Source organism: Lolium perenne, unplaced genomic scaffold, assembly GCF_019359855.2.
Source record: "Lolium perenne isolate Kyuss_39 unplaced genomic scaffold, Kyuss_2.0 unplaced18, whole genome shotgun sequence".
Classification (NCBI taxonomy): Eukaryota; Viridiplantae; Streptophyta; class Magnoliopsida; order Poales; family Poaceae; genus Lolium; species Lolium perenne.
In genome coordinates, this window is record NW_027248976.1 from 740,045 (window position 1) to 767,725 (window position 27,681).

Sequence of the window (27,681 nt, forward strand, 5' to 3'; positions counted from 1 at the left end):
TGCCGCTAGGGGCGTCTAGATCGAGAAGGCGAGATCGGCATGGTTTATATTCGAGCTTTCCTGCGCGTGGAGATAAAAAAGGCTTCCTTGCGCGTGAAGATGAAGAGAAAGGCCGCATCGCCAGGAATCTGTTAGTCTCGTTGGTACATCTCAAAATCTCCACCGTTTGTATAGTTTATATCATTAGGGTGTAAATCTTCATTGTTGGTTGTTTGTTGTTTTATTGGTACATCTCCAAATCTCCACCGTTTGTATAGTTTATATAATTAGGGTGTAAATCTTCACCGTTGGTTGTTTGTTGTTTTAATTATATAATAGGTGTCAAGATGCACCACCATGAGCAATTCGGACACGTTATAGCATGGCATGCCACAAATATGGCCATAACTATGTCATTTGGCTTGAAAGCAATGAATCTGCGTACACGATAGTCCGTTCAGTGAGTAAAATATGTTTCTTATTACCCTATTAGTTGTTTCTCATTTTCACTGTCAACTAGTATACATATTAGCACTCCATGCGAAAGGATTTCATGTTTACAGGTTTTCTTCATTTTCTTTTAATTAATTCAAAACCGGGTTAAAATGGTCGACATGATTATTCATAGAAAGGGGTTGAATATTTCAGCACTATCATCGATTTCTCTATGTAATAAGTAATATGTAACTAAATAAGATTTTTCGGGACTTGTAGGACCAAGTTATAACACACCTATAGTGCTAATCTGAATTACTTTCAATAAATCGGCATAAAGTCATTTAAATGCGCGAAACTAGCTACGAATCATTAAAATTTACAATAGTTGGCAATTGCCACTGAGATGTGGCCTACTTTACCTAGAAAATGTAGAGGTTCCTTTGGAACCGTATTTTTTTTGTATCTCATTCACAAAATAAACCTACTCCGTCATTTAGAAAATAAAAATTGATTTTCTTTATACCAAAAACTTGAAAATTCTAGTTTGCAACATTGTTGGAATGTCAAGATGCACCACCATGCGCAAATCGGGCACGTTATAGCAAGCTATGCCACAAATATGGCCATAACTATGTCATTTGGCTTGAAAGCTATGAATCTTCGTACACGATAGTTCGTTCAGTGAGTAAAATATGTTTCTTATTACCCTATTAGAGGTTTCTTATTTTCACTGTGAACTAGTACACATATTAGCACTCCATGGGAAAGTATTTCATTTTTTAAGGTTTTCTTCATTTTCTTTTAATTATTTCAAAACCGGGTCAAAATGGTTGACATGATTATTCATAGAAAGGGGTTGAATATTTCAGCACTATCATCGTTTTCTCTATATAATAAGTAATATGTATCTAAATAAGATTTTTTGGGACTTGTAGGACCATGTTATAACACACCTGCAGTGCTAATTTGAATTAGTTTCAATAAATCAGCATAAAGTCATTTAAATGCGCGAAACAAGCTACGAATCATTAAAATTCGTAATAGTTGACAATTTCCACTGAAATGTGGCCTACTTTACCTGAAAACTGTAGAGGTGCCATTGTATCTCATTCACAAAATAAACCTACTCCGTCATTTAGAAAATGAAAAATGATTTTCTTTATACCAAAAAGTTGAAAATTCTAGTTTGCAACATTGTTGGGAATGTCAAGATGCACCACCATGCGCAACTCGGGCACGTTATAGCAAGCTATGCCACAAATATGGCCATAACTATGTCATTTGGCTTGAAAGCTGTGAATCTTCGTACACGATGATACGTTCAGTGAGTAAAATATGTTTCTTATTACCCTATTAGTTGTTTCTTATTTTCACTGTCAACTAGTACACATATTAGCCCTCCATGCGAAAGGAATTTATTTTTTCAGGTTTTCTTTGTTCTCTTTTAATTATTTCAAAACCGGGTCAAAATGGTCGACATGATTATTCATAGAAAGGGGTAGAATATTTCAGCAATATCATCGGTTTCTCTATGTAATAAGCAATATGTATCTAAATAAGATTTTTCGGGACTTGTAGGACCAAGTTATAACACACCTAATACTGTCAGGAAATGGTCAAACACACGCGCAAAGACGAGTAAGAAATCATCTGCACAACGGGTCATAAATGTATCCTCTCATCTCGGGCAGAGCAGATACGGCAGTGGTCACATCGTAGTGGAGAACTTTTTTTTTGCACAAATTATTGGTGAAATTGAGCAGGTACGGGAGGGGTCACGTCGGAGTGGAGAACTTGAGCAGCTACGCCAATGCACAGCCTCTCTGACAGACCATGCGCACCATGTCAGAGGCGTGTGAGTTCCACGATTTCAAGTTCATCCAGTGAACAACCTTTTTGGAAGACTGAGGGAAGAAATAATCAGTCTAATTATTATAGACACTAGTAAGTTTGTACGTGCAATGCACGTAAACATCTCTACTACTAATAAAAGCCCCAGAGGGGCTGATCCGGACAATCCACACCGTACAATTATAAGATCCAACGACCCACAGGCTCTCCATGTTTGATGGAGCGGACAACACCCACGATCGAATCAAGCCAGACAACACCCACCCACGCGAGACATCTCCCACAATAAAAAAACGGTTGAACAAAACAACAGCCCACTACCACTCTCCCCTCGCCGCCACCGCATCCCGCTCGCCGCCGCAGCACTTTCTGGCGCTGCCGACAGCCGCCCGCTGCCGTCCCACAAGAGATCCGCCACAGCATCCATGGCAGGCCGCCCTGCACATCCCCTGAATGCAGGGACAGGCTCGCGTCGGCACCTCCGCCCACGCCGCAACACTCCTGGTACCGCCCGCTCCCGTGACACAAGAGCAACGCCATAGTCTCCACGGGAGGCTGCACTCCACGTCCCTGAACGAGTGGATGGGCTCCCACCGGCACCCGCGCCCGGCCTGAACGTCTCGTCAACGGAGACAGGCTCCCACCACACGTACACAGCTGCACTTTCTTCAGGTTCGACTTCTTCCTGTGACCTGCTGCAATGAAATATTTGGATTGAAGTTATTTTCGTTTTGAAACGCAGTGATTTCCAATTAGGACTGGACCATCGGTTGTACATAAGTAAAAAAAGTGTTATTATTAGGCTATTAGCTGCATCAGTTTCTTGTATGATTCCAATTGCACCATTGGTGTTGCGTCAGAAGAACGACTATATAAGATGGTAGGGTTGGCAGAGAATAGATAAGTTGAGCTAATGATAAATAAATCATGTGAAATAGGATGAAAATATATTACTAGATTGAATCAAAGAATATGTAAGAAGTACAAGACCAAATTACAATCATGGAATAACTGTAACATGAGCTAAGTATTTGAGGTGAAGAAAAACAAATCTGGTCCATGCTCTCTTCAAGCCTATTCATAAAAATCCAGTAAGAGGGTAAAAAACAATCCATTAGCAATTAAAATCCAGTAATCCAGTAAGCCAACAAACAGTGAACTATGCGCATCAGTGTATAAACACACTTTAGTAAAGCATCGCGACACATATAATCCAGTATGCCAGCATATCATCTAGGGAGAAAAACATATAAAACGGTAGCTTTGTTTGTGAAAATGATGTTGTGCTAAGATTTTTGGCTCAATTATGAAAACTGGTGAACAAAATGTATTAAAGCAATCAAGTTGTGAAACCTGATGAAGATTAAGAAGATTTTGGCTCAATGGGGAAGAGGTCGAGAACAAAACGAAAATGCTCAACTACCATGTTGCTTTGGAGGACTCAATTTTCCCAAGGAAAACTAACCATTCTTAGTAAATGTTGCAGGGTCAAAACCAATCTGCACGGTGCTCAACGGATCATAAATAAGCTACTGTTTTGAGAATGTCTGACTGATTAAACAACACAACACACATTTGGAATGCTACCAAACCAGTAGTAGATAAAATTGTTCATCCTATATATTACCAATGGTACTTTGTGATTTTCTTGATAGATCAAATGGAGGTTGATTGTGCACTTCAAATAACTCCAATACAAATTCATTCCAGCAATCCAGACACACCAGTACATTAATCAACCTAAGATATACAACTTGATATAATCGTATATGCATGCTAAATCAAGCTCAACCTGGATTTTAGCAACAACTGAATTCAAAACTTGGTGTAAATAATATGCACACTTTTAATGGCACACATCATATCTTTTCAGTTTAGTTCAAATTGCATATGCACTAACCAATCATGCATTTTAAGTTAATTGGAATTTGAAAAGTATGAGCAATGCTTTTCAGTAGTTACCGGAGCAACACCAGAGTAGCCTATGCAGTCGAATTTTTTTAAACACTAAGTTACCAGCAAAGCAAAGCTACCTGGGATACAAAATTGTGAGACCAATGCTGAAAATAAAGGAAGCAAGCAGAGCTGTATATCCCACAAGCCGAAGTTAATGGTACTCCGGTCGACCATAGCATTAACACTGAAATTATCGAAGACAGTTTGAGCATAATCCCGTAACGTTAAAGGATCCAAGCGACAAATAGGCCGCGAGTTAGAAACTACAAAAGCACATATATTTGACATGGTTACTGCATATTGATATCCATATGGCTGCCTCTGGAGAAATTCATAATACTCATTTTGTATGCTATAAACTAAATTATATTGGGATTAATGGAGGAACAGTCAATAAAATAAAATCACAATACACAAGACATCAGATTATCTCAGTGATGAACTAAAGCATGTATTTATCGGACCTACAGTGTACACATCCAAATTTGACTACAAATAAAGCTTGATATATGCGTATATCGTATAAGAGAGTCAGACAATCCAACTGTGACTACAAAGAAAGCTTGATATATGTTTGTGTGAACATCATATAAGAGAACAAGAAAATGGACTTTGATTTACTGCAGTCAGTGTCGAGGTTGTGTTTACCTTAGCTCGAGAGGAGTAGCAGCTTAATTGAGAACCATAACAGAGTAACAGCATTGCAGCAAGCCCCCTACACTTCTACAAAAATTCCACTGATAAAAAGAGTGGTCTGTAATCATGAATTGATCAAGTATCATGAAGTTTATTTGAGACATATTATGACGAGACTAGCAAGGGCAGTAAAACAAGCATAACTGAGTGTCACACGGTACAATAATTCCATCAGAAGAACATCAACCTCGAACTTGCGATCGAATTTCCTAAGCTACATGTAACATTTCGGGTGTTCTTACTGGGCAAGGAGAAGGGATGCAAGGAGAAGGGATGCATGATGCAAATGCAGTTCGTGAACACTAGCCAAAACACTGCACAATGAATTACTTTCAGATAGAATAGTATTGGTTACATACAGAAATGAACAGCTTATAGCATGATGTTGTGCGACTCTTTATTTTTTCAGAACCCTGTTCTCCTCAACATCTCAAATGGAATCTGAATACCGAAATAGAGGAATTTTGAATTCTAAATAAAATCACCTAACTTGCTAGAACTATGGCAAAGACCTGTGAGATGAGGTAGGCGGCTACTACTGCTCCACTCTGCAATTTTTGCGACTATGGCTAGGAAGGAAATGGTGGACGAGATACCTGCCGCCGCCGATGGCCTCTTCCAGCTGCCAATTTAGCGCCCTTCATCCCCGCTCGGTTGCGGATCTGGTGACGGTGGCCACGGCTGCGGATCCGGTGGAGACGAGGTCTGCCCCTCCACCTCTGTTGGCGCCTCCCACTGGGTCACCTGGCCTTCGGCGAGTGCCACCTGGTCTCCGGTCTCCTGGAGGAAGAGGAAGGAGGAGAGGGTCGTTGAGGCCAGCGCCGGCGTGGCAGGGGAGCTGGGTATGGTCGCCGGCGTTGTGGGAGACACAGAGAGTAAGGAAGTGCGTACGACCTTTTTTAGTGTGTGGGATGAGAGTGAGGGCAGCATGTTTAGTCTAGGGCCTGTCGAAACAGAATGTTGTTATTATTGCCAAAAAAAAACGGAGTGCTGTTATTGCCACGGACCGTGCGGAAAAGGTGCAATACATTTTGTCAGGCAGAGGCAGTAGGGCTAGATACGGAACGATCACCGCATAAATTGCAGATACTATAAAAGAAATGATTTTGACCAAATAGTATTTAAGCGTCAAAAAGGGATACAAACTTTGAGGAGCACACCATTGTAGAGCAGCTCTAGGCCTCGACATAGGACGTCATGTCTGGCTGGTTCAGCCACCAGATTTTATAAATGTGCCCATTTTGGAGAATTAATAAAGTCCTATGTTTACGACAAAAATGATTGTTCTCAAATTTTCTTTTTTGATGATTTGAAGGTATTTTTGTGGCGAAGAATGATTCTTCTTATTGATTATATACCAAATTTTGTATCATCAAAAAGTTATAATCATGCAGGTCATCGTGTGGTTTGTGTGGGTGTTAAATTTTATGAAATACTTCATGGGGATATTTTATTCGACATTCTTGAACATGTACCATTATTATTTCACATTGTATCATTATTATTTGAAAATTAACATTGATTACTCCTGGATTAATAGGTCAATATGACACATTGAGCGAAGCCTTATAGATTGCATAAATAGGTGGACCTTCAACGAATAAATAGTACTCCCTCTGGTATTTTTAATTGACTCGGATTTAGTATTAGATATAATGTTGCTTAGTTGTTATTTTTAAGTATTTTTTACCTAATCATAATACATATACGAATTTTATGTGAAGACATGTTTTTTTAGATAACAATTGATGGAATTTAACAATGGCGAAACCCCAATTACAAATGACTCCACAAAAAAAAGGAAAATACTGTTATGTGGCTGCTAGGGTTTGGGGGGGGAGAGAGAGGGCTGCGAGGGCGCGAGAAGGCCGGCCGGGGGCGTTTTGCCCACGGCCGGGCAAGAGGGAAGGGATTTCCTTCTTAATTCTTGCTTGATTAGATTGATTAGATTGATACATCTCCTCTCCTTATATAGAGAGGTTTACTTGACCCCTAAGTAAGCGACCCTTATCTCTAAACCCTAAGATTAATGGGCTATAGCTAGGCCCATGACGTACTCTAACACTACACCCCACCTGGACATGCAGCTCGTCCTCGAGCTGCAACCTAAACAAACCATGACTCGACGCAACACAAACCTAACACCTAAAAACGAGCCTTTTACATCTCGGCTTGTTTTATTACTCTCAACCTGAAATAGACTGGGACGCTTTATTGTTGACCCCTGAACATAAAGTGGACACCATCCGCCCGTCGGACGTGCACCTGTACAGCCACCTGGATCCCATGGAAACCAGCGGGACAAAAGGAGCCCGCGCGGCGGCCGGCGGCGGAATGCAGTGGTGCTACGCGGTGCGCTCCTGTCGGTGACACCATGCCTTCTCCCCGTCGGATGACTGTCGATGGCGCAGACTTTGAGGTCGCTGCTCGCGGGAAAAACAGCATGTCCGCCGCTCGTGGGGGAAACCGCATGCCGAAGATCCCCGACGCAGCGGACGACATCGAGGTCCGTTGCGCAACGAAGTGCAACTTGGAGGAGCTGCAGCTGCAGATCACGCATCTCCCGCACACGCCGACGCACTAGGAGGCCGCGCGCAGCAGCCTGCAGCCTCACCGCCGCCGACACGTGGCGGATAGCGATCCAAGCAGGAAGCGGTGACGGCGACGGAGGGAAACGGACCTGGTGGAAGGGCATCCCGGGCGGTGTCGATGTAGAGCCCAGGGCCAAGGTCGCTCCCACACTGCCGAAAGGCAGGGACTGCATCGGTGGCGGCAGCAGCCGCCGCTGCGGTGTTGGTGGCGACGGCAGCAGCAGCTGCTGTTGCAGCTGCCCACCGAACGGCAGGGACAGCGTCGGTGAGGATAGCAGCTGCAGCGGCGGCGTTGGTGGCGGCAACAGCTGCTGCTGTTGCTGTAGCGTCTCGGTGGGGAAGAAGGCGGCCGGCTGCTGGAGAAGAGGGACCCCCGGCGCCGAGGTAGGGCCCGGCCCGGAGATGGTGGACAGCGGCAGCGGGGACTGCAGCAGCCCTACGTCGGGTGGCGGCGACGACAGCAGCAGCGTCGGCTGCAGCGGCCCAGCGATCGCAGCGGAGGCTGCCTGGTGCGTCGGCTGCCACGGCAGTAGCGCCGCCGGCGGCGGCGGCCCGTAGGGACCGGCCAGGAAAAGGTGGATCTCTTGGACCGCGATGGCGAGATCGCGGAGGGCTGCGGTGATCTCCGCCGGGGAGAGAACGGCGGGGACGTCGAAGTGCGGCGGCGGCGGGTGGGAAGAACTCGGTGGAGGGCTGGACATGATCGAACCCGGGAAAGCTGGCTCTGATACCAATTGTTATGTGGCTGCTAGGGTTTGGGAGGGAGAGAGAGGGCTGCAAGGGCGCGAGAAGGCCGGCCGGGGGCGTTTTGCCCACGGCCGGGCAAGAGGGAAGGGATTTCCTTCTTAATTCTTGCTTGATTAGATTGATACATCTCCTCTCCGTATATAGAGAGGTTTACTTGACCCCTAAGTAAGCGACCCTTATCTCTAAACCCTAAGATTAATGGGCTATAGCTAGGCCCATGACGTACTCTAACAAATACAATATGGACCAAGAAGACCACACACCGTACTCCCAAATCGCAATCAAGCCCATCATCCTCATCGTCACCACCCAAGTACAGAGACCGAAACCGGAAGCCGCCCATCTTCAGACACCATCGAGTCACCGCCGCCACCTTCGCCACATTGGGCTTTGAACACCGCAGGAGTGCCCACCCAGAGGGGTGAGAGCTAATAATATTTTCCAGACCATCAGGCAGGTGGGAGACCAAGCAGAACATCTAATCCACGGACCCCCGAGTAGTAGGTCCCAACCATCGACGCCACGTCAAGCCAGCTCCTCCCCTCGCCACCATGACCGGCCAGAGGAAGCTTCACGACGCGACGGTCGCATCTCAAAACAAAAGACCCTAAAAACCCTAACGAGGAAGGCGATTGTACTGTCCCCTTCCACTCCCTCGCCACCACGGCCGGCCGAGGGGAAGACAACAGTAACAACAACCCTCCGACTCCCAAAGCTCCACGGCAGAGTCGATAGACGACCGTGCCCGGAGAGACCACCCTCCCCAGATCCACCGATCTGAGAGGAAACCAGGCCAGCAGCTCGCCGACGTTGCCACACGTGGCCTTGCCGAGATGAGGACCGAGCTCCAGCACCTTTATTCTGACGCGACGCCGCCTCCACCATCTCAGCAGCGCCTCCCGAGACCCTAGGAGCCCTCACCAACGGCGATCCGAAGATCCACCGCCAGTAGGGCGATCCCATCGCACAGGAAGCCGATCCACCACCGTGGAGACGTCCACGCCGCCCACACCCGCGGCAGCTCGATGTCGGAGCCGCCGGAGACGCACGCCGCTGCCGCCAGGGAAGCCGCCACCGCGCGAGGGATGAAGCACCCACCGCCGCCGTCCCCACAAGGGCTTTGCCCTGCGGGTCTTCCGGTGGCGGCGAGGAGGAGGGGGCGAGGAGGGAGGTGGCAGGCGGCCGGTGGCGGGGATCGCCCCCGAGTCGCCCAGGGTTAGGCGACGCGGGGGGTTACCTTATGTTGTGTGTTTCCTTCTGAAGACATGTTGTTGATCGTGTGTAACAGACATGAGATATATTTATAGTGGCCCCATTAAAAAAACTCGCTAAATAAGAAATAAGACTCGAATAAAAATATTTTTATTATAGATTATAATACGTGCGTGGCTGAACTTCGGAGATAAGTTCAGATTTTAGAGAGAAAGGCTGAAGATGGCTAAAAAATTGTTCTCAACTTATGCAATGCTGTAGTTACATGGCTTACAACTGCAGTGAATTTTGATTCCCACTTAAATTATCTTCGTTTCTTATCTGAACAGGGGAAAGTGTCCAGTACAACTCTAGCTGCATGTCACATGTTCGAAAGAATGTAGGGAAGAGATTAATGATATATGACATTGTGGGTTCTATCTTCTGGTTCTTATTGTATGGATGTCTTCAAGGAGATGAAAGGACTGACATTATTACTACATCGTTTTTACAGAAAATTAATCAAGTTATCTCAAGGAGCTGATGTCTTTGTGCTGTATGAACCGAACTGATGCCAGGATGTCAAACTCCAACTTCAGAATGTGTGTGCAATTCAGGCCACTCATCCACAAATAGAGGAAGGTTGATGGTGAAAATGCTTGCTTCAAGAAATTGGACCAGGAGTCTTCTGTTTTCAAGGTTTGGACACTCTTCTGCATTTAGCTCTGTGACGATATGCGGAACATAGATAAATGTTCATGTGCAGTTCTTTGTGAGATGCACATCGTTTTTTGTGGCCCCTTATGTTTGATTAATATCCTGCTTTGTATGCCCTACCCAACTACATAATAAGATGCTAGGTATTAGCAGAAACGAAACCTCTAGATAATAAAGCGTGGAACAAATGTCTTCTCCGCAATTCCTTTTGTTGCCCATATATTACTCATAGGAAATCCCTGTAAGTTTGTTGGCACGATATTTGTGTTTCCTGATGCTTGCTTAGTGCCTTTTCTGAGAGTGCTCATTGTTGCACGTTTTGATTCTTTGTATTTCTTTCTAAATGTTGTGTTAGGCCAGAAGATGTTTTAGTGAATTAACACAGTCCGCTGCTTAGGGAATTAAATCTGCTGAATGAAGATGGCAGCAATTATCTACCTTGTGTTTTCAACATCCTTGAACTGGTCTAGGACATGGGTTCTATTATTTTGACAATTTTCTTCTCCTTAAGAGAATATTGGTTAAATTAAAAAGAAAAATCTGAATCTGAAAAATGTAGACAAGTTGCATGCTTGTTCCAACCTTGAAGCACAAGGATTATCAGTGAATAAAAAATAGAGCTAGAAAAATTGATTTCAGAGAGCTAGATCATGATCTATAGAATGATGATTATCCTTGCATGCACAAATTTAAAGAAGGGTACAAAAAGCCCGGGATATCCTAAGCGTTGGGCGGACAGGATCCGGCTCCACCACTTCACCATTCCATCCGCCCCCATTCCTGATCGGTAAAATATAAATCATGCTCCTCCTTGCGCCGTCCTCTCCACAGATCTATCTCACGGTACAGTACTAACGGCCGTCCCTCCGCGTGTAGCACGGTATGTCACCACTGGTGTGTTGCTGCGTGCTAGGCTTATCGCTCGCCTCTTCGTAAGAGGGAGTATGTGCCGCTTCCCAACCTTTTCCAGCTTCAATTTGGTGGCGGCGTGCAACCGCCTCACTTTTGCCCCAAGATCCTCCTGAGGTACCCTTATGCACACAGATAATGTGTGTTCCAATTTTTAATTTGTAAAAAATATATTGTACCTGCTTTCTTGTTCTATAATTAAAATTTTCACCCGCAGTAATCGAAGCATGATGGATCATCCAGTGGCCTGCAGCTACAGGTGCTAAGGCCGAAGACGCGATCGTTTCGAGTGCAGGTGACTGTGTGCAGGTGACTGATCCCACGGGGTTGCAGAAAGGGTACTGAAATTAGTAAATGCCGTATCTTAGGATATTTGGATATATTTTTTCTGTTGTTTGCATAAGCCTCTACCATGCATCCATGTCGTTTTCTAATCGATCAGCTAATCAATTTTTGTGTTGAGTGTAGCATGCTTTTGGCTCTAGAAATGTATTGGTGTCCTCTGAGAGTCATGTTTGATATGTACAAACAATGATATGTACGTCTCCGGCATTGGCATGCACACTATGAGTTGTGATTGAGCAATCAGCCGGCATGGGTGCGGCATAATTTTCATATTGAGTGCATTCACTTGCTTGGCAAGTCATCACTTGATTAAAAATATTGTTCCATTACATAGATCATAGCCATGGCATATATACTTTTGGCATTTTCTCTAAGGCTCTCACAAAGTCACGTTGCCATGTGGATGTGTTAAATGGGGACGTCTGCTATCCAAGTAGTTAATGTCCTGTGATTACTATCTGGCTGCATAATATTACTGCTCTAAGCGGGATGCATTTTTTTGAACTTTTACATGTCTCTAGCAGTTTTAGGTGAGAATTGCATTTGGCTGTTTGCACTAAAGGTTATAGTTTATCATTGATTTTTCTTACTATCCTGCTAGGTGTTTGTTTATTCAGCAGTATTTTGAACCATATTTATTACAATGCAGTTAATAAGAGAAAGATAGCAGAAAGGATGAGTGCCCTATTAGAATTGTTCCCCAATATGAATGACAGAATGAGGAATGCTTCATGATGTATGAGATTTAGGGTGCCTTAATAGGGAGCTTTGCTTTATTAAGGTGATTTATGGCTCCCAAATAAAATGTTTGGTGAGCTAATTTGATTAGGACTTCCATGTTAGGCAGTAACTCACCTTCACTGGTTTATGATGTAGCTTCAAGAAGAAAATAAGAAGAGCGGTAGCAGTTGGTCCTGACAAAGGTGTCTTGGGGTTGTGACAGTTCAGTATGAAAGGTCAGTCCAATAGTTCTCTCTATATTAGTATTACTTTTAACCAAACGTCATGTACACATTTGTAATTTATTCACAAGAAACACGAATGTGAATATAACCATATTAGTAGACCTTTATCTATTTTAATTTGGTTTCCAGGAGAACAATGTGCAGGTTATGCCCTTCAATTTTTTTCAGTTCTCGGGATTATTCTTCTCTGAACAAAGAACATGTACATTTGTTGTATTCTGTCCGACTACACAAAGTGGCATGTTTCAAGCATGATTGCGGACTAGCCGTAATTCAGTTGTCATTTTGGCTGATATATGTGGCATCCAGTGGCATTGTCCCTCTCTCTTGTCACTCAAACAAACATGGATGATTGATACACATCACAACAACATTGGGCTCGAAAACACAATAGTGAGGCTTTTTTTTAATGCATTTTCTTACATCCTCTTTCTGCAATATCATTTGAGTTTTGACCAAGAGAGAGACAATGTGGTGTGGTGTTGCTGTAGGAGTCAGGAAAAACCTTAGCATCAAAGTTTACACACTTTACAAGAATCATTGATAATTTGGAGAAGGAAGAACAAGACATGGATTTATATTTTGACGTGCCAAAGATGACAAGATGTATCAACTTTGTTGCTCACGTATCGGACTTAAATGTTTCAATAACTGCACATATCTTATTTGCAGTCATAATATGGATGGATGTGTACTTTAAATGAAACTTTTTGGTGATTTTGGTTCAGTAAATGAGATACTTTTGGAGTTCCGTTGCACACGAAGAGCAAGGCAAAACATCTGGGAATGGCGACTATGAATCTGCCCAGGTTTGTGGAGGCATACATGGTACTATTCATTCCATTGTTCATGACGATGAGCTTCAGGTTGTTATTTTTGCACCCTTCAGTTTGTGATTGTGTACCCTCTTACAATGATGCCCTTTGATAGTTATGCTTCAATGTATTTAATTTGTCGGTGGATTTATCTAGAATTATTTATTAGCCATCCTTGGTTTGTTTAAATCCTTTCTTAATTTATGATTTTGTCTCTTAAAATGATGCCCTTTGACAGTCAGTTTTCAATACATTTCTATGTCGGGGGGTTTATCTAGAGTTCTTTACGAGCTAAGAATTGATCTAAAATTTTGGAGATTTAGGTGTACTGAGATCTTTTATAAGTAGTAGAGATTCGTATGATGTATGCTTACTCGAATTTGTGAATGATCGAGTTCAGGGGAACACCTGAAAATCATAAGGAAACATTACATCATCAGCAGGCGCGATTTATAATTTTACTGTCTACTTTTTCATAGGTGTGAGTATATTTGGGATGATCGCATCGAGAGACCTCTAAATGTCTACTTTTAATATTTATTTTGCTTTATTTTTTTATGTTGTTGATGTGTTCATGCCTACTGGCGACCAAAGTGGAGTAAGGGATGGCAGCTAAGAAAAATTTACGCTAACTATAGTGACATGTCCAGTCTTAAACCGTGACCTCACATATTGTAATATATAAGGATGAACAAATAGATGCGGACTCACATCCCTTGATACGGTTGTTAGACTGGGCCCGAAACAAGATGGGGCCTTAAGAAAATTGCGTGTTTTTTCTTTCCAAACACAGTGAGCATCCATATATCACATATAAACGTTTGTGGTTTTTTCTCCGTCCTAACATGAGAAGTCGGCCCAAAAATAAATTCCTTTCTGATTTTCTCCTGTTATGTCGATCAGTACATATAGATACATAGATTACCATTCAAGTAATTCTTAAAATTTTAACTTTGTTTAAAAAAATTGTGATCCAAATATGTACGTGCTTTGCACGTGCAATCTTACTAGTAAAATTAAATTGTGAGATATGTGAAATAACATATCTCCTGTTCAGTTACAAAAATAAAAATGACATTTTCTTGTTCAAGCCAGGGAATGATCCAAATTCGCCAACTGTACATGTTGTATCAGTATGTATTATGTAGCAAGTTCTTCAAACATGACATTTCATTGAAGCTCTACGGATAATCCTTGGTTAACAGAACCAACATGTTCTTGGGAGTTGGGACCCTCAGAGTGACACAACTAAATAAGTACCCCTTCCATCACTCTTTAATCGAAATTTTCGCTCTTAATATGATTGATACTACTAATTTTTCATGTAAAAAATATTAAAAGGGAACAATATAACACCCGACATATATTTCCTTTTATTACAACAAAGATACCAAAAGCACAGTTTGGCCAGCAGCAACAAAGTACACAATGACATCAGCTTAATCTTGTATTTTGTATCATGAGAGGAAAATAAATACACATGATCACGTGCACACTGGCGTAGCTATGTACAACTCAGGGGTGGCCACTGCCCCTCCAGCTTGTAGAAAATTAGTGAAGGAAATTTTTTTACATGGCTTGTAGTAGGTTTATTTTTAGCATTTTGCCCCTTCAGATCATGAAGTTCTGTGGTTTGCCCCATAGATATTTTTAGCAAGCTCCGCCACTGCACGTGCACAACATTTTAATTTGCACCATATGAACTGAAACAACAGGAGTTTCCATTTTCCTTCAAAGCATCAAACCAGAACAGACCATATTGTTTTAGCATCGTTAAGCAGTCATCAGCGATGTTAACATAAATTTCACTACTTCAGCGACAATGTAAAGCAAAAAAACGTAATTATGTAGTATCACCCTGGCAACACTGTGATGCCACTCTCGAGTCTTGAGCAGCTCGTAGTTAACGGGGCACTTCTGCCAGTCAACCTCGACAAAGATCTTCCTTCACTTTGCCGGCCCACTCGGCCTCGACGTTGTTGTTACAGAAGCAAAAAATAATAAGGGACACACGTATGAACTTATATACACTGCACGAATGTGACTTTAAAAGCTCTCACATACAGATACACCATCGATAAAATGGTTAACTGATCAAACACCAGTGATTAGCAAGTCCATCAAGAAGGCAAGTAAATGAACCATATTACTACAGTTGGGCACAGGTACAATACCATAAATTCAGGGTGCATGCTCTCAGCAAAGGACATAGACACAAGATTTATCAAATAGAATATGCATAAGTTTTATTCAACTTAATGATTTGAGTAACATCCCACTGATGGGAACATCGGTATATAGTGGCCATACTGACTCGAAGTAGCATCCAAGGAAAAATGAGATCGTCGGTACAAAATTATTTTTATATCATATAGAATTGGTACATAGCAAATGGAGAGCATACAAATTAGTGGTAGTTCATTATTATTTAATTAAGCTGAAAAATTGTGTTAGTTCATTATTATTTAATTAAGTTGAAAATTAGTGTTACTTCGTTATATGTAAAGTAAATGAGCACTCTCCCAAAGATCTCGTGCTAACTCCCAGTATTATCTATTATGTTTGTTGCTGTAAAATACTAAAGAGGAAAGTGCAATAATTTGCATCTCCTCTTTTGTTTGATTCAAAGCAAATGGGAACTAATATCTGTAACATAAACATGGTAAAATCTGAAGATAAATCAGGAAGCTCTACCTCCACATTGGGATGTCGGCAATAGCCTTCGCCTCAGCAGAAGTGAACATCTGTAATCTGTTACAACATAGCCCTATGTTCTTCAATATTTCAAATATAAGTTCTGGAGTACGTACCTCTGGTTGGTCAATATTATGAGGATGCTACAACATAAAAGAACTGACATATGTTAGAGCATGGATGAAGCAATGAAGAAACCAGATGAAACAAAACAAGTTGATCTAGTTGCTACCTTCTTGATTGGTCCAGTCTTGACAGAGTATGGAGTAGGATTTTCCTCTTGAGCACCGTGCTTATATGGCATTTACCTGTCAGTGAAAATATGATACAATTAAACTCTTACGTCCATGTACATTACATCAATTCAAACATGTAGTAATTTAGTACAACAATAGTATTTTTGTGGAGAAAATGAAGCTCACGTGATACCACTGGTATACCAAATGGGAAAATTCATACTCCAGTATAGTAGTGAACTTACCTCTTGAGAATTGCTGACATTGGTATTTTCGTGCTCCTACTCCCAAGTATACATAATATCTCCTTTATTGCAGGAAAAAGATGCCATAGTGACAATTCAAATAAACTTTAGCATTCAAAATATATTATAATTAATTACGAATAAAAGACACATGATTCTTCTATATCTCTAACCCTTTTTATTTTTTAAATATAGCACTATCAACAAATCGTAACCATTCCTCAACCGAAATCACTGTGTACGATAGCAGCGAGAAGAAATGGAGTTACAATAGTGAGATATCATACAGTTCACTCTACCAAAATAGATCAAACATTTATTCATACAAAAGAGGACAATGCGCAAACAGATAGTTTCTATTGGTCTGCTCTTGTATGTGAGAAGAAACTGAAATTGGGAAGGGCTATAAGAAATCTTTAAGCAACTACATATTCAATTGTAGCCTGCAATTTCCGATGTCTCCATTCTCCATAAATCAGTGACACTACAGCTACAAATATTTAACAGTATGCAAAGAAATTGCTGATTACTTCAAGACAAGCTTCATTGCCAAATCTAAATAAGTCAGTTGCAAATAGCTATTTTAAAAACATGATATGCAGAGGGGTAAATGCATCTATTATATATTAAAAGTATATTACGGGTTAACCAGAAAATAGAGAATTCGCTAGAAAATCCCACAAAAATTAGAAACATCCGACCGTTTATTTGATAGATAAAAAATTTACAACCATTAGATCAGACTAGATTCAACTTAAGAAAATAAATTACCCACCATTGCCATTACAACAGGAATAACATAACCCTGATCGTTACTTTTTCTTTAGGTCAAAGCCTCTCAACAATGGCGGCCGCCGTCTCTATGCTATGAAGCTGCGTTGTGCCCTTTTGGGATCCTGTTCGGTCGCACCTACGAGGGTAACAGGAGGAAGCAGGACAATGCATGCATAGTGCCTCGGTTGTTCCTCACGAAAGAGGACTAGATCCAGACTACGTGAGTATCACATGCATTAATTTATTGAAGGATATTGCACAGTACCATGGATCTGTATTTTTATGGCCATCGGTAGGAGACAGGTGATCAGTGAATCAAGATTGAATCTTCGGCCAGTCCCGCGGCTGAAAATCCTAGCTCAAGGATCACTTCACCGATACCCAGCGCGGACTGTCGATTCCAAGGTTTCCCGATTGATTGGAGATCCTGGCCGGAGGATTTCTAGATTTTTCGTGGCCGCATCTATAGCGAAGTACGTAAGCTCTGATTATCTATGCAACCGCGGCCGAGTGCCCGCAAAAAAAAAGAGTACGTGCAAGAGAACCAAATACAAGTGCAGGTATGTCTCTCGGTGGTATGATTGCCTCCCATTATTTTTTCTCAACTTTGTACGCGTGGGATTACAACAAGAAGATAAATAGAGTAGACCATAACTATGTGAAGGCAGCACATACTCTCATCCAGATCTATATATGCATCACGCACTTAGGATACGTGAATGCATATATTTTCCCAGTTTTCATGTCTCATCAAGTTTTCTTTATGAAATATAGCACCTGGGAAAATTTTGATGCAATACAAGAACTACATGCAATTTGATGCAGCTTAGTTTTTGTTGTTCTTTATTTTTTGTTGTTATCTGTCAATAAACCAATAAATTATATTTTCCAGTAATTATATTAGAATGAAAAGTAAATAGGGGAAATATCACAGTCAGAGATAGAGTTTTATGTAGACAAGTCTGCGCCCTCGGCCGGTCCACTGTCTTATATTACATATGCATGAAGTCCAGCGTACATTGCAGTTTTCAATGTTAGTATGTAGCCGTATACGTCAATTATGTAAGTTTTCAAGCTTTTGTTGGCTTCCCAAAAAAATAGTACTCCCAACTAATTTCTACTCCTATTCTCGAGAGAATTGTTTTTTACATGATGACGTTTCTTAGCAATCTTAATTACTCTAAAAAAATCTTTAACATTGTTGCACCCTCTTCATGTTCCCAGGTTATTCATCCTCTCTTTTTCTGGCCTAATGAGAGTCGTACAGGTTCGATTGTATACTTATAAAAAACTTGCTCTCAACCCAGATAATTTATTATAATTTTATCAAGCTTTTTTAGAAAGATTCTTTGAAAGTAGATGCAAGATATATGTTCATGGAAATAAGATAAATCTCTATAAGTTCATGAAAATAATATATTATTTCTCACCTTAATTAAGTTAGAGTAGCTGGACCTAGGAGCAGCGGGGCTCAAGGTCATGGACCGAATGGGGGTCTGACTCGAATTTCCCTCAGCTGGAAGGTGGATTGTCTGTACACATATATTTTGTCGTGCAGAGAATCTTACATGATAATATCATGAAGCCGCTAATCATGGATCTGTTTATATTGGTTGTCACGTGTTAGGCTCGGCCGGCAGAACCTCATGAACTGCAGAACCATGTATGTCGTTTCCAGTCCAGTTGGCGTGGAATGCTGCATGAAGCTACTACAGGTAATGCTATTAACCACTACCCATCTAATCCATCCGTCCAAACATAATTGACTTAATTTTATTTAGATACACATATCTAGACATATTTTAGTCTCTAGATAAATATGCATTTATATAAAACAAAGTCAATTAATTTGGGAAACAGAAATAAATGTTTAGTAACACGAGATGGTTCGTGGAAATAAATTATACCAATGACCCAAATCAGCCACCCATTCATATTGTTAATTAACTACGGGTGTCAAAAATATATAACATGCACTTCCTTATTGTTTATCCGCCATGAGATCGTTCAACGTATCGGCGTCTGTGAGGTGATCAAGAGCTACCCTATGCGCGCCACTTCAACATCAAATTATGTTCGCAGCGAAAATTCATCCAACAACTTGGCTCTTTGCTTTACAACCGCCAGCGGCCCAATCCCGTAAGTATCATCTACATAATTTTAAAAGAACCTAACAATTTGAATCATTTATTAAATATTACATTGATGAAATGGATTGAGCTCAGCTTAATCTCTGTAGCCTGGTAAAAGCAGGCATCACCCTTAATCTCTCAAGTAATCTTGCGCAAAGATGCCACGCTTACCATGTAGGAAAGCCTAATATCTCCAAGTCCGTTGGTGATCGACTATGTTTTCCAACAGAAAGCCAATGCAGTCTATGGCTAAACCGATCCGTCATATGCCCATGTTCACTCATTCCTAGCTAATATTATTTTCTTCGGACATGTTCATATCATGTCAATATTTTTATACAACAAACATGTAACTGATTTAATATTTTGAATGCTCATTAACAGGTATATCACCACGTCATAATGCACCCACCATAGGAGGGGGTACGTGATATTTGGAGCTAGCTAAATGTGACAAACGGTGGCTTCCATGTCTTTGTTTGCATGGATCATAGCTCTCATGGTAATATTTTGGGCATGTTGGAAAATATCTAGGATTTTTATAATTAACCTGCAGCTGCAGTAAAAATGGCAATTCTAACTGATACTCACAAAACAACTGTTGTTAGCTAGCTTGACTCAAGTGAGTTCATCATCTCCTAGATGCAGGACATGATCCACCTTCAACCATTTGGTGTCTCCTCCGCCAACACCATAGGCTTTCGAGGTAAGATGATTAAGCCCACAAGCAAATGTCAGCATCAATAAGACAACAATATGCAAATATTGAGAACATCCATATTAAGTTTATCCCACCAATATTTGGATTCACCATGCACTATTGTCAATCATGAACCCTGCTTCGTTAACATCTCATGCCAAGTACCAATTTTGCAAAGGTAACATTCTGAAATGAGTGTCTCGGGTTAACATTTTGTAACATGGGCTCGAAAGTTGAACATAAGTTTGACAAGAGTTTATTGTAACCTATATGCTATTGCGTCTTTAATATTTATGATCATATATAGAGATTGTGATGGCTCTTTGAACATATTGGTATTTTGCATGCTGGTACAATCTATGTGATGGGAAAGATAAATGTGGAGATGAATTTTTGGTGCACAAATAACAAAACAAGAGTTGGTCAATGTATTTTTTTTTCATGGCATGGGTTGAAGGCATAAAAGGTGTCTGGACATGGTGGCAGGAGTGTACATAAAAGGTGTCTAATATATGCATTGTTCAAAAGTGCATTTCGGCTGTTATTTGTGAAAATATATACTATGCTAATAGGAATTGAGACTATATATATAACATGCACATATTCAACCAATTAACCATATGACATTAATTAGAGAAGTGCTTAATCTTTAGAGTAAAATTCATTTCAAATTAATTCATATCTTAAGATTGACCATATATATGGAGCTGCTAAAATACATACAATCTCGGGTACAAATATTTTGTGGGCTATTTGTAAAAATAAAATTCGCATAAATAACATTTAAGTATTAGTCAATACTATATGATTAATTAAAGTAAAAGGTGAGTCGTATTCTAGATTCTTTCGTATCAACTAATGACTTTACTTAAGTGTGGCATTCTGAAATCAAATTACATATATGATGGTTAAGACAAGCTGCACTACTTTTTATGATATTTTCTCATTGTAGTTCACTTAGATAATTCTCAGAGTGAAATATGTAAGTGCACATGTTGATTATTAGATTGATCTAAATGACAAGTATATGTTACAATTACTTTTGGCATGATATTTCCAGTGTGATGGATATATACATGCAGGATGTCCCTATATACATGACTATGATCCTAAGAACGGGCACATGCGTGATTATGATAAGACAGGTATTGATTTAGGAGTACATATACAAGCGTTTATTATTAGAACCATAGTCTCGAGGATGTGATAGTCATTGTTTTGTAAATATGTTTTTCGTATAAAATATGAATCTAATTGTTTATGCTGGCGCACTGTGATTAGTTTAGTTTACATTCTCATAAGTCCAGAGCTGACTTCCTAAAACCGTTAATGAGAAAAAATGGATCCACTTCAGTATATTTTTCGTAAATGAATGTTTATTATTTATATTTCTTAGAAACCTAATGATACCTTCATATACACCATAAAGTAAAAGTTGGATGTGTAGGAATCTATACATGCATAAATATAATGTATTTTATTAATAAAATAGATAAATAAACAAGAATATTGACATAAGATGAAAGCAAAATCATTTTTGATATATTAAAGTTGGTTCCCTCGCATTTGCGAGGGCCACTGTGCTAGTTATAAACAAAAGCAATATATTAGTCTGTGCTATGCACACATTTTTTCATATCAATGACACGTTGATGGGTAAGACTGAACCTGGTCTTTTCATCATGCGTAGACAAAAATCTGAAACAAATATTTCCGCTAGGTGCTTACTGATGAAACACCTGAACATCACATTTGAAATATTCTTTAGGTTAAAACAATTCCAATTTAATGGATGCAAAATGCGTAACAATATCCTAGTTAAGGAGTTACATTACCACTTAAAGTAGAGAATTACCATGAAGTAAAGTATGAACTTACAGAGTCCTAATGGCCCCATAAATAGCACTCCCATCGATCCATAATAAGTCTCATTGCTTTAGTTTAAATTGGTTCCAATTTGAACTAAAACCACGATACTTATTTTTGTATCGGAGGGAGTACGTAAGTAGCTTTACTTGCTGATTAAGTCCGTGCACTGAATCCAAAGTTTGTCTAGTTGCGTTCACTGGCATATTTTCAGTAACATTTTTAAAATGATTTTTTCAGTAACATAAAAATGCATACATGACACTTCGTCCTGTCTTCCCCCATCTGATCCAATATTTGAGGTGATGCTAACCATGACTCCATGAGAACCAAGGGTTAGCATCTCTGCATGCCCAGCCCATCGATCTATTAAAACAAATATTGTGTATCAACGTGCGTATAGGTGAATCATCAAAACCATGTACTGATTAGCAAACCTAAATAATATGTGTAACCAATTGGAACTATTCATTCATCGTTTCCTGGTCAAAACCAAGTATATTAATTTGCAAACCTGAAAATCGATTGTTCTTGCAGACTGCAAAGCTGCAATGTAGAAGAGGAACGTCCAGGGCTGGGCTAAGGCGATGGAGGGGGCTTCGTGTGCAGGGCTACTGGAGCGCAGGCTGAGATGCACGAACGCGTGCTGGGCAGCGTCCTCCTGCGGAGGCGGTGGGCAGGATCCGTGTGGCGGCGTGCCGAGCGGTGGCTTCAAGTGCAGGATGTCGGCGGCGGCCAGATTCCCCGTGGCGTCGTGCAGGGCACCGGCGGCAGGCAGGATCATTCAGAGGCGGTGGGATCGGCGGCGGGAAGGATCCTTGTGGCGCGTGCAGCGCGGTGGTGCCGGCGGTGGGCTCGCGATGCGTCAGGTTGGGGGAAATGTGGGAGGGCCGACGGGATTAGCGTGCGTGCCATCTGCTGCAGGCGGCGAGGAGAGGACGCGACGATGGGGCGAGGAACCCGGCGGGTGCGGTTGCGGGATGCAGCGGTGTGGGGGATTGCATCCGAGGAGAGAGAGTCGCGTGACGGGGTGGGGCAGTGGGATTAGTGGCGATGTCCGCTCCTTCAAACACGGGATAGCTGTGAGTCATCAGATAAACCGATCGTACGTTCCAGATCGTCTGGATCAGCCCCTCTGGGGCTTTTATTAGTATAGCAAAAGTGCCCGTGCGTTGCGACGGCAGAAAAAATGCATTGCAACAGGTAACGATCACCTGCCACGTGGCGCTAATAACATGTTTAAGTGTTGCAACGATGACAGCATTATCATTGTTGCCTCCATCTCCATCTGGTTGATGAAGTGTTTACATAAGCACTTTTCCAGCGTGCAATGTATACTCCGATTGTTCGGTCTCCCGTGTGTTTGTTAAACAAAACGTATTTTCCTCACAATATGTTATCGTGTCTAGGACCTCGAAACGGTCAACAAAGATGACAACAACGTCCGGAGAGTCATTGTCAAGGTCATTGCGGCTTAGAGGTGGTATATTAGTGTATATAATATAATTATATTATTTGGAATTTATTTTTTATTTTTTTGCAAGAAAAAATCAAATTGCTTTTCTAAAATGTGCACAGTAGAAAAATTGACATAAATTAAAATTAAAAGTAAATTAAACATGAGCTTGATTTGCCAAAAAAAAAACAATTTTGCAAACACACAAAACAACCTTAGCTGACTACCTTCGGTTAATTTTTTTTCTCTCTTCCAAACATCATCTAGCGGTACAGTTTTCGCTGGTCCACGCGTCTGCATCTCGTTTGATAAGAGTACAAAATCACCTGTAGCCTATATGGAGCCAGCGTATGAGTCTGACCGGTCAAAATCCCCAACCAAGACGAAGCGCAACAACGCTAGTTGCTAGATCTTTTTTTTTAGCCTAGTTGCTAGATCTTTTTTTTTTAGCCTAGTTGCTAGATCAGTTGACCCCAACGTTGATGCGCTGGACCGCGGCCTCCACTCTCCAGCCGTCCACCTTGCCACCGGACTTTGGCGTCCGGCCGTATTCACGACGCTCAACCATGGCATCTATGGGCAAAGGTCAAGCAGGACGTCCATGTGCAGAGCTCGACGGCTCGACCACGTCTCTAACTTCCATCCGCTCGGCCGCTTCCATCAGGCTCGACCATGGCCGTCACAGTAGCAAGCTAGAAATCCACAATAGCAACATCTGCAACACTCTTGAAACTCACTAAGACGTGTACAAATATTGGCAACCAAAGCTTAGATGAAAAAAAAAAACATTGGCGCCGCAAAACTCTGCTGCAAACCCCCTCATGGGTGTTAACTCTGTGATTTTCTTACCAATCGGTGCTACCACTCCATAACCCTACATTTTAAGTCCAGCAAGGAAACTCAATCCATATAAGTATATCCGCTTGCTACGCCCTGATGAAGAGACATGCCCTGTGGTGTTGGAAACATTATTGCCTCCATAGTACACATGCTATTTTTGCTTCTGTATGTCAGGACGCGCAAGATAACCACGACAACCCCCTCACGCCCGATGATCATCTTGTTATTCAGTGGATGGCGCCACCCCGGTAACGGCATACCGGTTGCACGGGACAGGACAACGGCGCCAGAAGTGAGGGGTGCGACCGTGCGATGGCCGAGCTGCATGCATCAGTAATTCGTCTCATGATCTGCTAGGAGTATATCACTTTTGTCAGCTTGCCGAGTTTCCTTGCCTCTTGAGAACTTTGAAAGCTCTACGGCCGTAGCTCTTGATCGAACGCGGTCGTTGGTTCAAGCAGCTAGTCATTAAAACTTCAGATTAGAAGTGATCTGCAAAGTACAAACTACAGCGCGATACAGTTGTACGAGCCGTCTTGCTCCGAGCCACCTGACTGATCTCCACCAATATAGCAGGGTGAAGGTGAGGCCGTCGCCGCGGGCGTTGGAGCTCTTGGTCGCTAGTCGGCAGGCACGGCACCGTCCCGCAAGGTCGTGGACGGCGTGCCGGCAGCGGAGGTCGTGCGCATTACCTCGGTCGGCATCTCTATTGGTAAGTCCTCGGGAGTAGTGGCGCCGCCGTGTTGGGCTCCTCCTCTCCTGTACTGTAGAGAGGATCCGCCGCAGCGCCGAGGTGACTCTGTGCCAGATCGCGCCGAGCTGACACTCACCGCACGTGGCCAGAGAGACTGGCCGAGCGTTGCCGGTCTTGGTCCGCCGTCGGGGCGGTTGCGGCCAACAGTCACCAAAGCCCATCACGATCAGCAGGTTCGGCCTTGCGCGCGATTTCTCATTGTCTTTCGGCCGGCTGAAGAAGGGTCTCGTCGAAATCCCTCTCGTTCCCGGGCCGCCTCGTCCCGTCCGTGTGACTCCGAGCAAAGAACCGCCCGCTGTAGCTAGCCTCCCGCGGCGAGTTTACACTTTCGATTTGTCAGGAATTTTTTGACAGCTTTGTGGAAATCGCACGCAGACGGGAGGGTCAGATATGTGAGCAGATTTTTTTGAGGAAAGAGCAAGAAATCTGGATTGGACTTTGTATGAATCGAAGATTGAGTTGGATACGAACTGTAGGTTTGGCTTTTTTTTACACGATGCGAACGGACGAATAGTAGGTTGGGCTGCGAGTTGGTATCCAGATTTTTAGGATCAAGTCTCCCGTCTATTTTTTGCCTCTGAGTCTCCTGTCTCTCCCGTGAACTCTTTTTTTTTTTTTTGACCAGGATTGCCCTGCTCGGTAGCTAATAATCCAAACGTTTTTTGACTTACCAATGGCACAGGTGGGTAATTTTGTACCAACTTTGAGGGTAGTCTTAAGTTTAACGAACGACCGAGGGAGAAACCCTTTTGCTTTTATTATTAGGTATAGGTATAGACTAGTAAAGATGCCCGTGCGTTGCACCGGAAGAAACAAATAGTTAATTTTTTGCGAATCATCCCTTTATATAAATTTATATCATAACATAACAGGTTGAACAACTCCACAATGATAGAGAAATCTCCCACCCCTCTGCACTCTATCACTATAATTGTCCATGATTATCACATTTTCTATTGAGAAAGATAAGCTTGGTAGCCCCTTGCGGCGCTCACTTGTAAGGACAGACGATTAGGCCAAAGCAGTGTCAGTCTGCATACTCCCGAGCTAGCCTGAATGGCAGCATGCATTGTCTCCATGCCTTAGCATTGCAGCAGTGCAGCAGCTAGCTCGTTTTGCATACGCTTATATGCTGCAAAGTAATCTAACCTGCAATCGAGCAGAAAAGTAATACTCCATACTCTTTCGTTTTGTCTACTTTTGTTTTGTCATCCATACTCTTTGGATAGAAAATATGCTCAGTGATGCCAATTAACGCAACAAGCTTCAAGCTGACGGGAAAAAAAAGACAAAAAAAACTCCAATCGCAATGTACGACGAAATATGAATACTAAGATGGCCAGATAGTTGATGGTTGTATCGATTAGGTTCCTGGCCGATTATTTTATTGCAAGGACCTGCTAAAGTAGATTCAAAGCTATCTACTATCTACAAACAAACCTGCGATTACTAAGCATCCAACACTGATTAATTGATCGATTATGCTCGTGGATTACGATTTTTCGCCGAGGACCTGCAAGAGGTAGATGCAGAGCTAGCTAGGAAGAATAATCGATTTCGTTGTACCGGACTGTCCTCCTAGTAGTCGCAAACTGACCAATTTTGAAGCACTGGAGAGCTCCTCCGGCTGAACAGTCGCTCGTCGCTGTATCTATGCAACACCATTGGCGTTACTATGCTCGATTGGCTATACGACTGTACCACATACGGGCTTTGCCACAGCGCCGTCGCCTTGGAGCAGATCTCGTCGACTTTGCTTCAGCTCTCGCCGAATCGTGGTCCACCGTCCGCCGTGGTCGCCTGCCGCAATTGTGTTGTCCGATCGCTTCAGCTCTCGCCGAATCATAGGTTGGATATTCGAATTTGAATTCGATCGTTGCTTGGATCGCTAGATTTCATATGCAGGGCAATCCATCGCTCCCTTATTCTTATTTATAGGATCGGAGAAGGCGAGAAGATAAGGACGCGGGTCTGGTCGGGAACCTGAGTTTGGATCGGGGTAAGGAAAAGGAAAGCGCAACGGGTTCGATCGAAGATAGACTATGCGTTTTATTACATAAGCGGTGGCAATAGCCGTAATTACGACTGAAAAGCAAGGGCAAGAAAAAACGGACCAACAAGAAGGCTTATTTTCTTTATTATTAGGTATAGATAGAGATAGAGATATAGAGATAAAGAAATGTTTGACAAAAAAAATTTATGAAAAAAAACAATTAGATTAGTTTGTAATGTACACCACAGACATTATACACTTTCGATAATAGAACAATTCTCCGGCCAGTCCGGAGGATAGGTGAAGAGTATATTGATAGCAAAATTTGATTCTACAACTTCACCTACAGTTTTGCTCACTCATCCCGCCGGAGACGAGATCAAATACTACCTCCGTATCGGTTCCTAGGGCTTGCACGTATTTCTAGATCGTATATGTATCAACATAATACAAACTATATATTATAAAATATATATCATTAGAAATGTTCTACTTTCTAATGATATAATTTTTATATTATACAATTGATATTATGTTGGTCAAATAGGCAATCTTGGGATACGTGCAAAACTCTGTGAATTGGGACGGAGGGAGTAGTAAGAGAGCTCTCAACAAGTGAGCTCTCCGACGGTTATCACCCCAGACACGGGCTGCGGATTTTTCGTGCACTGTCACCGAAGTGTAATAATTCACTCGTCCAGAGATCCGTCAATCTTGTGCGGCCAGCCAGCAACAATGCGTCGCCTGCGCTTCTTTCCTAATAAATCTTGTGTAGATGATGCTTGACGAAC

The 27,681-nt window shown here is 42.0% G+C and overlaps 3 long non-coding RNA genes across 7 annotated transcripts; 2 read left to right on the forward strand and 1 right to left on the reverse strand.

Moving 5' to 3' along the window:
- Positions 1 to 2,326: 2,326 nt before the first annotated feature.
- LOC127321057 (uncharacterized) lies at positions 2,327 to 5,861 on the reverse strand. Of its 4 annotated transcripts, none has more exons than XR_007863812.1 (2): positions 4,873 to 5,861; positions 2,327 to 2,963 (listed from the first exon to the last, which is right to left on the reverse strand). It is a non-coding gene; the product is annotated as an uncharacterized lncRNA (long non-coding RNA). The 4 variants fall into 4 exon arrangements; XR_011750061.1 differs by having other exon boundaries at positions 2,327 to 2,960; positions 4,302 to 5,861; XR_011750060.1 differs by having other exon boundaries at positions 4,302 to 5,861.
- Positions 5,862 to 9,653: 3,792 nt separating this feature from the next.
- LOC127321053 (uncharacterized) lies at positions 9,654 to 11,660 on the forward strand. 2 transcript variants are annotated; one of them, XR_007863809.2, is made up of 4 exons: positions 9,654 to 9,879; positions 9,964 to 10,953; positions 11,043 to 11,192; positions 11,293 to 11,660. It is a non-coding gene; the product is annotated as an uncharacterized lncRNA (long non-coding RNA). The 2 variants fall into 2 exon arrangements; XR_007863808.2 differs by having other exon boundaries at positions 9,964 to 11,192.
- A 19-nt stretch (positions 11,661 to 11,679) lies between these two features.
- On the forward strand, positions 11,680 to 13,136 carry LOC127321054 (uncharacterized). Its single transcript, XR_007863810.1, has 2 exons — positions 11,680 to 12,778; positions 12,877 to 13,136. It is a non-coding gene; the product is annotated as an uncharacterized lncRNA (long non-coding RNA).
- The last annotated feature ends 14,545 nt before the right edge of the window (positions 13,137 to 27,681 follow it).